The 12,175-nt window shown below is 46.0% G+C and overlaps 1 protein-coding gene across 6 annotated transcripts in view; it reads right to left on the reverse strand.

The window, feature by feature from the left end:
* Atxn1 (ataxin 1) overlaps positions 1 to 12,130 on the reverse strand; it is a 384,367-nt gene extending 372,237 nt beyond the window's left edge. For 4 of the 6 annotated variants that reach the window (XR_005285701.1, XM_038332637.1, XM_038332638.1 and 1 more), the window contains exons 1-2: positions 11,941 to 12,130; positions 3,714 to 3,844 (exon numbers count right to left, since the gene is read on the reverse strand). The gene's annotated coding sequence lies outside the window, so the exon portion shown is untranslated. Of the gene's footprint in view, positions 1 to 3,713; positions 3,845 to 10,711; positions 10,821 to 11,940 lie in introns of those variants that run through there. The other 2 variants (XM_038332639.1, XM_038332640.1) reach the window with 2 other exon arrangements.
* Between the last annotated feature and the right edge of the window lie 45 nt (positions 12,131 to 12,175).

The following is a 12,175-nucleotide window of genomic DNA, read 5'->3' on the forward strand; positions in this document are numbered from 1 at the left end:
TCGGGAAACCGCTTAGAGGAAAGCAAAGGAAGCATTTGTTTTAAGCGGAGAGAGACACCGCATGGGCTGCGTGTCAAAAGCGGCCTTCGTTTTCTTACACATGCATATTAGAGCTAGCTAAAATTAGCTCCAGTTCCTATTTTATAAAGGAATAACTGTTTCAACAAGATTTCATGGCATTCAGTTGAACACAGACTTTCTAGGGTTCCAGAGCTCTCACAGAAGAAGCCCCCCTCCACGATCCACCCCTGCAACAACCCAATCCCTCCTGCCACCCCAGCTTTTGAAAAACTGGCAAACAAAGGCTGTGCCACCATTCAAGCTCCCCTTCTTGCTGCCTCTTACCTTCACCCTACGCATTCACCACCAGCTCCTGTGTCCTTAGATTCAGCCATGCCTTTTGTGTGTCCACCCCTTTGCCAGGCACAAGATCCCAAAGGCCAAACTCAAAACCCTTTTTATGCCAGCGACGCTTCCGAACTGCTCTTCGGACTGACTTCTCAGCTATTCCCATACCCCTGCCAGTCTCCTTGACTTCTGCAATTCAGAAACTCCCCCCACCTTCAGCCACAGTTGTCCAGCCTACATACGACATACAAGCAAGCTTTTGCTTGCTGTCCCAGCCACTTGCAAGACTTTCCTCTGTCTCTCTCCATCTCTTCCCACAGAAGTGCAATCCCAGCCTTCAGAGACCAAATCACATGATCCTCCTCCTCACAGTCTTTCCTGAGCTCCCACCACCCTTTTAAATTCCTTCCGGGTCAGAATGTACCCCTCAGTAAGTACAGCCCAACCCTTTCAGCTTTGTTAGCTATTCCAGCGCATTCCTCCTTTCTCAAGCCTGGTCACGAAGAATGTATAATCTCCTGTAGCTATTACTCACTTTCATGACCACAGCACCATGCAGTAGTTAAAAAAAAATACACAGTGAATGTATGAATGAATCACTTCTTTACATAGATAGTAACTGTGAATAAGTTAGGTCATAACTTGTTTAGCTGCATCATCTTCATAAAATAACAAGCGCCAGAAATAATAACCCAGACTTTCATTTAGAAGAATAACATGGATGTATCAGAATACAACATGATATTCTCTCCCTGCCCACAGATAGCCGTCAGTTGTGAGGACCATAACGAGACCATTATGTATGCAAAATGCTTAGATAAAGTGTAGACGTTTCTTTTCTGCGCAAGCACAGAAAATATCAACAGCCTAATGCTCCAGGTGACACGGCACTATTTTGTCAGCAAGGCCGTGAGTATCACGACACTTAAAACCAAGTGGGCCAGGAAACCCTGCATCTCAATAAGCAGGCCATGCTGCCCAAGATAAGGCTCCTGGCAGCCTGTCTTGTTCGTAAGAAAATTCTTGAGATTGTTTGGTTATAGATAATGACTCTCTTCAAATACCACAGGTTTTAAAAAGAAAAGAACACCTCACCCCACATACTCTTGAAACATATCTCCTGAAAGGCCAGTGCAAGGACCATCTATCTGCCTGGCAAAATACATGTATTAAGCAGGTTCCCCCGAAGAGGGAAGGCGACAGTGTGCCGCCCCACCCTGCCCATTAGCAGACACCTGCAGATCTTAAGAGGCTTGCCCTGCCAGTAGCTAGACACCATTTACTACCATTGAAATGGAGTCTCTCAAATCCACAGTCAATACAATAGAAAGAATCCATTTGCATAATTCAAAAGAACACAATACTTGTGGCCTGGTAACTCCCCCCATTCTCTGCTTTGCCCCACAGAGGACTCTTAGATTTTTTTTTTCTTTCTGTCTTTCTGTCTGTCTGTCCATCTGCCTTGGGAATTGAACCCAGAGCTTCACACATGCTAGACAAGTGCTCTCCCACTGAGCTGTATTTCCAGACTTCCAGCTACTGTTTCTAAGGCTTAAACATAATTATTAGTCAGGCCTTTTTTTACATTATTATTCAAACAAACTACAAACAACTCTATTGATGCATGCTATTCATCAGTTTATCTTAAAGTGCAAAAGAAGATATGCATCCTATCATAGCACGAGTTAAGATAAGTTCAGAATTTAAAATTCAGAAAAATAAATAGAACCCTTATTGGCTTTGTAGAGCCACAAATGCCTACAGGGTTGGTCCAAAGGCCAAGGTCTAGGTCTATTTACTTATTCTTAGTCATGTATGGTCCAGGAGCAGCCATGGAAAAAGAAGAGATTTACATTACTCCCTCCCTGTCTAGAGATAAGCTATGTGCTAACAATGATAGCTTCTGAGAACAGGTCATACATAAGCCACACGCGCGGCACAATCAAGCCACACACATGCATTTTTTCTTCAGTCCATCCTCACGGTAGCAACTCTGTTGTCCTCATCTTGCAAGAAGAAGCCGAGACATGAACAGGATACAGGCATGTGCACAATCAAAGTAACATCTTGATATTTGAAATCCAAATACTCTGGCCAGTGTCAGAGCTCCGGGCTGTTATCTCGGAGCCGTGGAGCTTGTACTTAGCTTAAAATAAACTGGTTCTGTGGCATAGACACAGAAAACTGGTGAATTTTCTTGGGAGTTTGATTTTGTTTTGCTTTTTGAGAAGGGTCTCGGGCTGTATCCCAAGCTATTCTCAAGCTTACTGCGTAGCTGCAGTTGGCCTCAGACTCTGGCCCAACCTCCTTCTGCCTCAGCTCTTCCTATCAAGTGCTGTGATCACAGACATGAGCCACCATGCCCGGCTCTACTGGGCCATTTTTGTAAATGAACACTTGGTAAAGCCAGTATCTACCTCTTGCTGAATAGATTTTGATGTCCTCAATTTGGGGTGTGTGGTTTGGTAAAAGCGCCTTCTGCTTCTTACCAAGAAAGGAAACAGGAAAGTTCCAGAAACACTTCCTTCATTCCAGCAGACCAGCGGGGAACATTCTGATTCAGGAGGTCTAGGGTGGAGCCCCAAACTCTGTTTGAAACTCTCTGAATGAGTCTGTTGCCCAGCCAGCCTTTGGAACTTCTGATGTCGCCTGGCTTCACGACTTCAAGCAGAACTACTCTCAAGGCAGCGAGAAATCTCTCTTTTATTTTCTATTCCACAACCCCCTCCCTCGCCTGGTTGTGTACACTAGTGTCCCCAAGCCCTTTCAGTTCCACATCCTAGCTGAATTCCATTCTCTCTGGGATTTCACAGAAGGGCACTGGCCTCCTGTCTGCTCTTTAACAGAGAACCCTGGGTCAACAGTCCTTGCTTACTACACGCTGTTTCGAGACTCTCCCAGCCAGAAAAATTTACTGTATGTGAGGAAATCAGGAAGTTGTAAAATCCAAACAGACACAAAGAGACTCAAGATTCAACAACTCCTGGCAGCCACCGACCCAACAAACAGTTTTCTGCTTCCCTGCAAACGTATCATACTACAGTTAGAACCTAAAACGGGAGAACCCGTCTCTGGGGAGACTTAAGGAAAGGTGACATGTAAAATGAGCAGCCACAAGCCCTAGGCAGCAGGCATCGATCAAGACAAATTCAATGCAGATTTCTTCGTGAACCAAATAGACCCACAACCATAGATGCTTTTATCCAATTTTTACACACACACACACACACACACACACACACTGGGCAATATTGCAATTTTCCATACACTACAGTTATGAAGAAAATTATATTTCGCAGTTTACAGAGTGCACGGCTGGTGAGCAACCATCCCAAGTCAGATAGAAAACATTGTAAACCTCTCACCTGACACTGGATGCATTCCCTGCAGAAGGAGGTGATGTGGGAGGATGAGGAGACTCTTGGACAAGGATGGCAGACAGATCTGCAGCTTGAATGGACTGCCCTGATGACTTGTTTCGGGGCACACAATGCTTCTACAGTGGTCCAGGAAGTGCAGGAGAAGAAATCCAAGGTGAAAGGCCAAAAGCAAACAGAGAAACAAAAAAGAATAAACTGCTTTTTAAAAAAAATGTCTACCTTAAGACGTAGGCACTGCAACACAAGTCTTAAGAAGAAAATTTTGAATGTTGTTCTAAAAGAGTTACACAGATAGCAGCCAGCTTAAGACAGGTCTGGTTTTATTCCACAGGGCTCAGGGGATGCAACATATGAAATCTAGGCCACCTCTTAAGCCAAATGAAAACCTTAGTTCTGCGTTTACGGCAGCCGCTGTCATTTTCCCCAAACAGCCAACACACAGGCCCATGCCAGTCATCACAAATAGCATCAAGTAGAAAAGGGCATGGATGAAATAGCAACTGGGCCCAAAGCCTAATTTGAATTGAGTATATATTAACCTATCCACACGTAACTTGAAAGACAATCATGACAGAATATCACTATTAACATACTAGCCCAAAGGTAAGAGGGGAATCAAATGCAGAGGAAAAGAAGGTTGCATTTTGAGAAAAGGTCTCATGTAGCCCAGGCTGATCCCAAACTTGCTATGTAACTCAGGATGACCCAGAACTTCAGGTCTCAAGTGCTGGAAATAGAGCCATGTGCCACCATGCCCAGTTTATGCAATGCTAGGGCATCAGACTTACAGCTTTGTGCATGGTAGATGGGGACCTTTACCAACTGGGGTACTTTTCCAGCCCTAAATTTTAAATTATTTCATTGCTGAATGGATATTGTCTTCACTTTCATTTTGCCCCCAGAGTCAATCAAGGTTACCCATTATATGAAGAATTTGTGAATGGATAAATGGAAGAAGAAATGAATGAACCTTCATGAATCTTGGTGTTTCTGAGATTATTTTGTGAATTAAAGATGTATACACAGAAACAGGAGAAGTAGACAGCTTGAATGGCTAGCATACTTTTTAGCCTTAGCCATTAAAATCATATACTGAAGTGCTGGGGATACACATTCAACCAGATTAAACAAAAAAAAAAAAAAAAAAAAAAAAAAAACAGCCAAGCGGGTGGGATTAAAAAAAAAAAAAAATCCCCTCAACTAAATGAATGCTGAACTGGTTTTCAGTCAGATCGCTGGATCCGAGCTGCATGTATTTAGGCTGATTTTAAATTTAGTCTGGATTTCCTACGCTCACGCCAGGTAACAGTAGGAAGGAGAAGGCCCGGAATTATATTGGGTGTCAGAAAGAAACTATTCTGGAACTATGAATATGATCTCCAATGTGAGTACTCTGTAAACAGGTGAAGAAGCCAATTATCCTCGGGTACACGGTAGCTCATCTCAGGAGTCATAATTATTTTCAACCATACACACTCGCTATTTTTAAGAGCACAGCCCAGCTGGAAAGGGAAATCACTTCCATTTCTTTCCAGCACTTTGCAAAGTAATGAATAGTAGCCAAAGCATTCTTCCTTCTAACGAATCCATTCACCACCAATTTATCTAAGCATCTATTAGGAGCCAGGGGCTGCTCTGCAAAAGGACGTTTTAACGGGCTTCAGTTTCCCCGTGTGCAGTCTGTGTACAGAGAGAAAAGCTCAAGTGGGCTGTAATGTTCTTACAAAAAGAAAATAAGATACCATCTTTCCACGGAGAAGGCTGCTGGGTTACAGACAGTGACCAAGTTCAACAGGAGTTCACCAAATTCTATTTCATCTTAGCACAGCATTTATTTTAAGGGCAAGGGAAGTCTTGATTTGTATCTGGTAACATTTCAGAGGAAGCTCAAAATACTTCATAATCACTTTCCCAGAAGCTGCAGGTACCCGGGACTTGGGCTTGCTTGTCTGTGGATTTGTGTGCACACAGGGCCCTGTTTACACATCACCCGGCAGATAAGGCTTGCTAGAGTCCAAATTACAGTCTCCTCCCATTCTGCTGAAGTGCACAGAACAGTCAAATGTGATGTAAATGCTGTCAAATATTAATTTACTCTAGCATTGGCATGCCTCCTTCTTTCGAAAAGCATTTGTCCTGCCACCCTTGCCAGAGTAAGAGAGAGTTATTTACTTGTGTATCCCATCACAGGAAAGAAACACAAGAATCAAGTCAAGGCCACGTGAACTCACTGTAAGGACACACAATAAGCAAGACAGTAAATGATGGCACATTATAGACCATGACACACACTAAAATTGGAATCTTTAATATTTCAAAAGCACATATCAGAGAAACACAGTACTACGAATAGTGGAGGGTTACCAAGCCAGACGGCCCAAATAACTAAACATGGGATGGTATACAAACACCAGGAGGTAACACTGAGTCAGGACCAGGGCCAAGGGCACAAAAAGAGAAAGTTTGCCCTCCACAGTGGCAAGAAAAGGCCTTCTCTTTCTGCAAGAAGCACGCATGCTTACAGGTCGGCAGCTGTAATCACTACTAAAAATACCTGATAAATACATTGTTCTAAATCTGTCCCCTTAAGACACTTTGGTGGAAGCAGGATGAGTCCTTGTGACATTAAATGATGCCCTGCAGTCAGGGGAACACCTACCCTCTAAGCCCGAGGTCTTATTACAGCATGAGTTTTCTGAAAAGGGATTTTCAAGTAGAATACTTTTTTTTGTTGTTTACAGGATGGCAATTATCATTACATTTTCATTATCCCACAAATGGTGTGCATTAAGAGTTATAGAAAAATCAATGAGACACGTCTGCTAACATCAAATATGCCAAACAAAGAGGCGTGAGTGGCCTTGTTTGTCTATAATAGCTCTAAACATGTTTTAGTTCATGTGTGATAGTAGTAACAGGTAGCATAAGCATTTCTAGTAAATTATCCTAAAGGGTTCAGGTTTATAAGGACTATAAAATATGCCATTGCACTGATTAAAGTAAAAAATACTTATAAATAAAATTGGGCAAGGAAAATAAAAACACCATTTCCACAAATAAAGATAAATTACCACACGGCATTCCTTTTCTTCCATAATTTTAAGTATTTATTTTTTTAAAAGCCTCAATCCAATTATAACTCTTTCAGCCAATATTTTTTCAATTATGTAAAGCTAGCATCCTATATAGCATCATCATGGTACTGCTCACAGAAAATTGGAATGAGTAAATTTATTTTACTAAACCAAATTAAATGCAACTAAAATAGTATTACTGATGACTCAGATATTCAAATCTTAAACAACAAACAAAAGAAAAAACTGTTTGTTAGCCCTTGGGCAGAAATTGTGGCCTCCCCTGCTATTCCCACAATTTGTTGTTTTAAACAAACATTTAGCAAAATCAGAAGGGCTGCCTCTGTTCTCAGGTTGGAAGTATGGCCAACAGGATTAAAATCTGTTCTTTGAAGCAATTAAATCGCACAAACCTAACTCTCTCTAAACCAATCGTTCAGACTTGCCTGCTACTCTGAAAATGCAGAGCCTGGATGTCAGCGACCCCAACCCCCTAAAAAAATAATGACAGACAGTCTCTTGAGAAGGCTCTTTTCATATGCAAGTATTTAAGCTTTTCTGAGTCTAAATTATGTGTTGCCTTCAGACCAGTAGAGTTCAAAGAAATCAACATTCACTCCGACATTCAAGTGCTTACACGAGCTCAGGCTTTTAGTAAAGTGTATTTATTGACTATCTCCTAATAGGAAGCACAGTGAGCTGCTACAGTCTATCAGTCAGTAGAAGCTGCCAGGTCAAGGTATGTGCTAGAGCAAAATGCTCTTGACATTTCAGGATGGGAGAGAAAACAAGGTCACCTTATTCAAAAAGAATGTGAATCCTTGAACTCTCTAATGACACCGGGAGTCATAGGAGTGTTGACTAACGTTTTAGCAATCTCTTCACCCGGAGGTTCCTGGGACTCAGAGCAGTGGAAACTTTTGACCATCTCCCAGCTATTTGATATGTAATCTGATGGCTCAAGAGTTTTTCTTTAATCTCTCGCTCAAAGCCACCTGAGAGGCCTGAAGTCTCTCTATGCTATTTCTAACAAAATACCACAGCTGGCCAAACCCTCTTAAGACGAATTTGGGCGGGGAGAGGGTGATGCCTTTTCCAGTTCTCAATTAAGTACAATACACTTCTCATATTTATTTTAGCTAGGGTTTATTTGTACACTGAAAAATACATGCATACATTTAATTGCAAATCAAGCCCTTCTCTGTCTGTTGCAAAATAGAACCAAGGACCTCCAAGGATTGTGTAAAACTTAAAATGTCTGTCCTCTGTTTTAGATCCTGTCTTCACATGAATTCACCTCTCAGAAATAATAGCTCATTTTAACCACAGTGATGCTTCACTGGACCAGGCCACAATAATGTAGCAACCACATAAACTCTGTAACCAGGGGAAACTCATAAACCCCCTGTGAGAAGTGAGTAACTTTCTCAATTTTGGCCCTGGAGAGGTGGGAGACTGTGCGTGCGTGCGTGTGTGTGTGTGTGTGTGTGTGTGTGTGTGTGTGTACGCGTGCTGGGGGATTCTCTCTGTGTTTTTCTTCCTTCTATTTTAACTGATTTGGCTACTTGGCCTTGAAACTATAAACTGACTGGCAGGGTCACAACTAAATTATGACACACTCATAGTTACTAAAACATTCCGCTTCATTTGTGCTGTCTGAACAGTGCCAGGCTCCAGCAGCTAAAGCTACTTTTCTGTCGTCTTTTCTGTCATAATATAATTTTTCTGGCCTTAGCAGGCTTAAGGTGGTACCAGAATGCAAACACTGGCCAGCAGCTCTCTAGATGTTTATTAAATTATATCCTAAAGTACCATATACACTGTTTACTGGGCAAAGCTCCATGCATGATACCAGCTTGTAGCATCTCTCACTCAGCTGCAAAAAATATCTTCAGTTATTACTGAAGATCATCAAAGATCAAGAGCAATCAGAATGCCTGCCTACTGTCAGCATCCCTTTTAATATTAGGCTCTGTGAAGTTTTAAAATGTGACAGTGGGGAATATCCTTTCCAAAGAAGCCATCTCCTCTTGGTGAACTACCTAGAAAGCCAGCCAGCACTGGCAGCGATTTCATTTCTCAAGCATGGCTGTGCTTGCCTCTCACACTTGAAAGGGTTAAGTGCTGGCAAGGCCAAAGGCTCCAGACTGCAGAAGAAACGTCAAGAAACGTCGCTTCAGTCAGCTTTGAAAGGTTTCTAGCAAGTACCAAATACTTGTTGATCTGCTCACAATAAACACCAGCAGGGTTGTCAGCCCCTTTCCACTGTCTGGGGAGGTGCATCCACACACCGCACCCAGTAGGAGCAGTGTGTTGGTTTCCTTTCGAAAAGCTGAGTAGCTAGAAGCCTCATTCAGTATCTCTGGTTCAGAGGACTGAAAAGAGATGCAGTTGAAATGGTGAAGCCTCTCCTCTCTGGTTCGGGCAGCTCCAATACTGGGCATAAAACACTTGGAGCAGTTCAGGCAAACCCACCTGAATGGACCAAGCAGCACTGTCTGTTGCCATGGCAGCCTGATCTAATTACATGAGTGATCAGGGCCAGAGTAAGTGTACAGAAAACTAACACCACCGACAGTATCTGTATGATGAGAGAGCAGACAGGCAGGAGGCTTTTCAGCCTTGGCTTTATGTGGAAGGAGGCATTCAAGCCCATTTATTTGCAAAGCTGCTAAAATATTGACTGATGCATGGCCAGTTAGAGGACAATCAGAGGAGATTAAATGCCACGGCTAAACTGGTCTGGTGCAATCCCTTTTCAAGAGTTCATGCGCATGTTTTTCTTCTGTTTGGAGGCTACCTCTAGCTTCCGCTGGCATAAACTTCATTCAAAAATAAAATAAAAATAAACCCTGGGCTATCAAACTGTCTTAGCTACCCACCCATCATCAAGAAACCAGAGGGTGGGCTTAACTAGGGCTTCTAGGAACTGCAGGGCTCTTCAAAAAGCCAAACAGAAATAGCTTAGCGCACAAAATTGAAAAAGTAAGCAGCTGCGCTGAAAATAACCAGCATGTAACTACCTTGTTGTGTACAATCTAGAGCAATGATGTTTAAATATTAAGAAGAGCTTGCATTATAAAACAGAAATGTCATTGAGATGAGACTACTAGATTGCTACAGGGAAACACTGCACACACACACATTCCCCTGCATGCTGGGCAGGATGTGAGGTGAGAACTCGACTCTAAGGCATTACTTTTTATTCTGTAGGTGGTGTGGGGTCTTCTAATTTTACCAATTGTACTCTGTGGCTCTCTCTGAGAAGCTAAGAAACCTCTCCGGGGACAGAACCAGTTTGGAGGAGTTCCTACTGCACAGCATACGGTAAACAAAAATAGCTTGCCTTTCTTGTTAGCCACACAGCGCATTATATAACCAGCTTCCGACTGGCTTTTTTTTTCCGCCCTTACTACTCTTCAGCAATTTCCCAACCTTCCCAAGTATTTATATTACCCTCTTATCTGTAGGATTATACAGAAAGAAAGCAAAACAAAACAGGACAGCCACGGGATCGAACTGAACTCCACCGTCTTAAAACCCTTTTTTTTTTTTTTCTGGCGGAGTCTAGATCACCATCCCACTTCTCCCCCCCCCCCCCCTCCACTAAGGTCTTTGCTCAATCTCCCTAGAAAACCTAAATTGTTTCACCGCTTCCAGTCAGCTCTCTACGTGGTCTGAAATAAAATGAAAGCGCACAAGCCACAGAGTTGAAGGATGTGGCTAAGGAGAGGTCAAAGCGATGTAGAGTCAGTCAAGGGACCACCGCGGGGACCCCCTCCCCATCGCGATGGCCCTGGTCCCCGCCCGACACACGAACACACACACACACACACACACACACACACACACACACACGCACCTACACATTCATTTGCACTCACTCCCTCCTCTCCGACCCCGCCTCACCTCTCGCTCCGCCCGTCCGGCCCCTTCCCTGCCCCCTGCGGGACCGGCCTGTGCGCTCCGCAGCCACCGCGTAGGAGGCAGCGGCGGCAGCCCCGGCGGTGGCGGCGTCTCGGGCCCCGAGTGAACGAGCCGCGGGGCTCCGGGGCGCATCCCAATCCCCGCAGCGCCTCCTCCGCCGCCGCCTCCTCCTTCCCCTCCTCCCATCTTCATTCACCCTCCCTGCAGCCGCGCAGCCGAGCAGTCCCGGCGCAGGGCAGAGCCCGCAGCTCCTCCGCTGCTGCCTCGGGCGCCGGCGGGGACGCCGGGCCGGGCTGGGGCGCTCGCGGGCTCCCGGCTCGGGCAGCAGTGGCGGTGGCGGCTGCTCTGGATCAGGAAGCGACCGCACCAACAGGGCGGCGGTGGCGGCTGCAGCCAGGGCCCTTCCCCGCCGCCACTCCCGCTGCGCTCCGATAGCCTGAGCGCCCCTGCCCCCTGCGCCGCCACCTCTCCGCTCCCCTAAGGCCGTGCGCAAAGTCCCCGGCCCCGAGAGGCTGGCCTAGGCGGGGAGACCCCAGTCTTGGAGTGGCCTCTCTCAAGCTAGGCGACCCCCAGACGGGGAAGCCTAGCTCTCCCTCGAGCCCCAGCAGCTCTCACCACCCCCTGCCGGGAGGGAGAATTTGCAAGAGCGAAGAGGGCAGCACGACCCTCAACCGCTGCCGCCTCCCTCTGCGCCACCAGGAGGGAGGAGGACAGGGCTCTCTACGCTCGCCGCTCGCCGCCGCGGGCCAGCAGCAGCCTGAGCGGGGCGCCGCCGCTCTCCCCACCCGCGCCCCTCGCCCTGACGCGCCCCCTCTCCTGGGGGCCGCCCACCCGGCCCCAGGCTTCTACCCTTGCCCGCCGCTCCTGCGCTCAGAGTGGGGTCCCCAGCCGGGAGGCTGGAACCCGGCACGGGTGTATGTACACACACTCACACACACGCGCGCATTCAAACACACACACACACACACACACACACACACACACACACACACACACCAGGACGCGTCGGTTCCCTTCGCTCCTCTTCCAGCTGTTTTCCTTGCAGCCCATTGAGACTGGGGGAGGGGGTGTATGCTGGATGTTCTTTGGCCCTTCTCTGGAGAGAGCGGATTGGGGTGAGGGAGGGGGTGATTTTAATCTAAATCGGGGGGGGAGGAGGATGGGGGAGGGGGAGAGAAAGAATCAGAGGAGGAAAAAAAATAGCCACTTACTGTAAAGTGTAAATGGATCTGGGGTTGCGTGGGGAAGGGGGGACAGAGGGAGAGACACAGTGTCCTGCGGCTGCTGTAGCTCTAGCTGCGGCTCCACAGGGCTTGTTTTGGATCCCCCTGCAGTGAAACAGGTCCTGTACGGCTCCGCCACTGTAGTAGAAATGATGTCTGCGGTATACTCTGCTTTCTCCTCCTCCTCCCCCCTCCCCTCCCTCCTCCCTCCGCCCGCCCTCCC

Source organism: Arvicola amphibius, chromosome 6 (assembly GCF_903992535.2).
Source record: "Arvicola amphibius chromosome 6, mArvAmp1.2, whole genome shotgun sequence".
Taxonomy (NCBI): Eukaryota; Metazoa; Chordata; class Mammalia; order Rodentia; family Cricetidae; genus Arvicola; species Arvicola amphibius.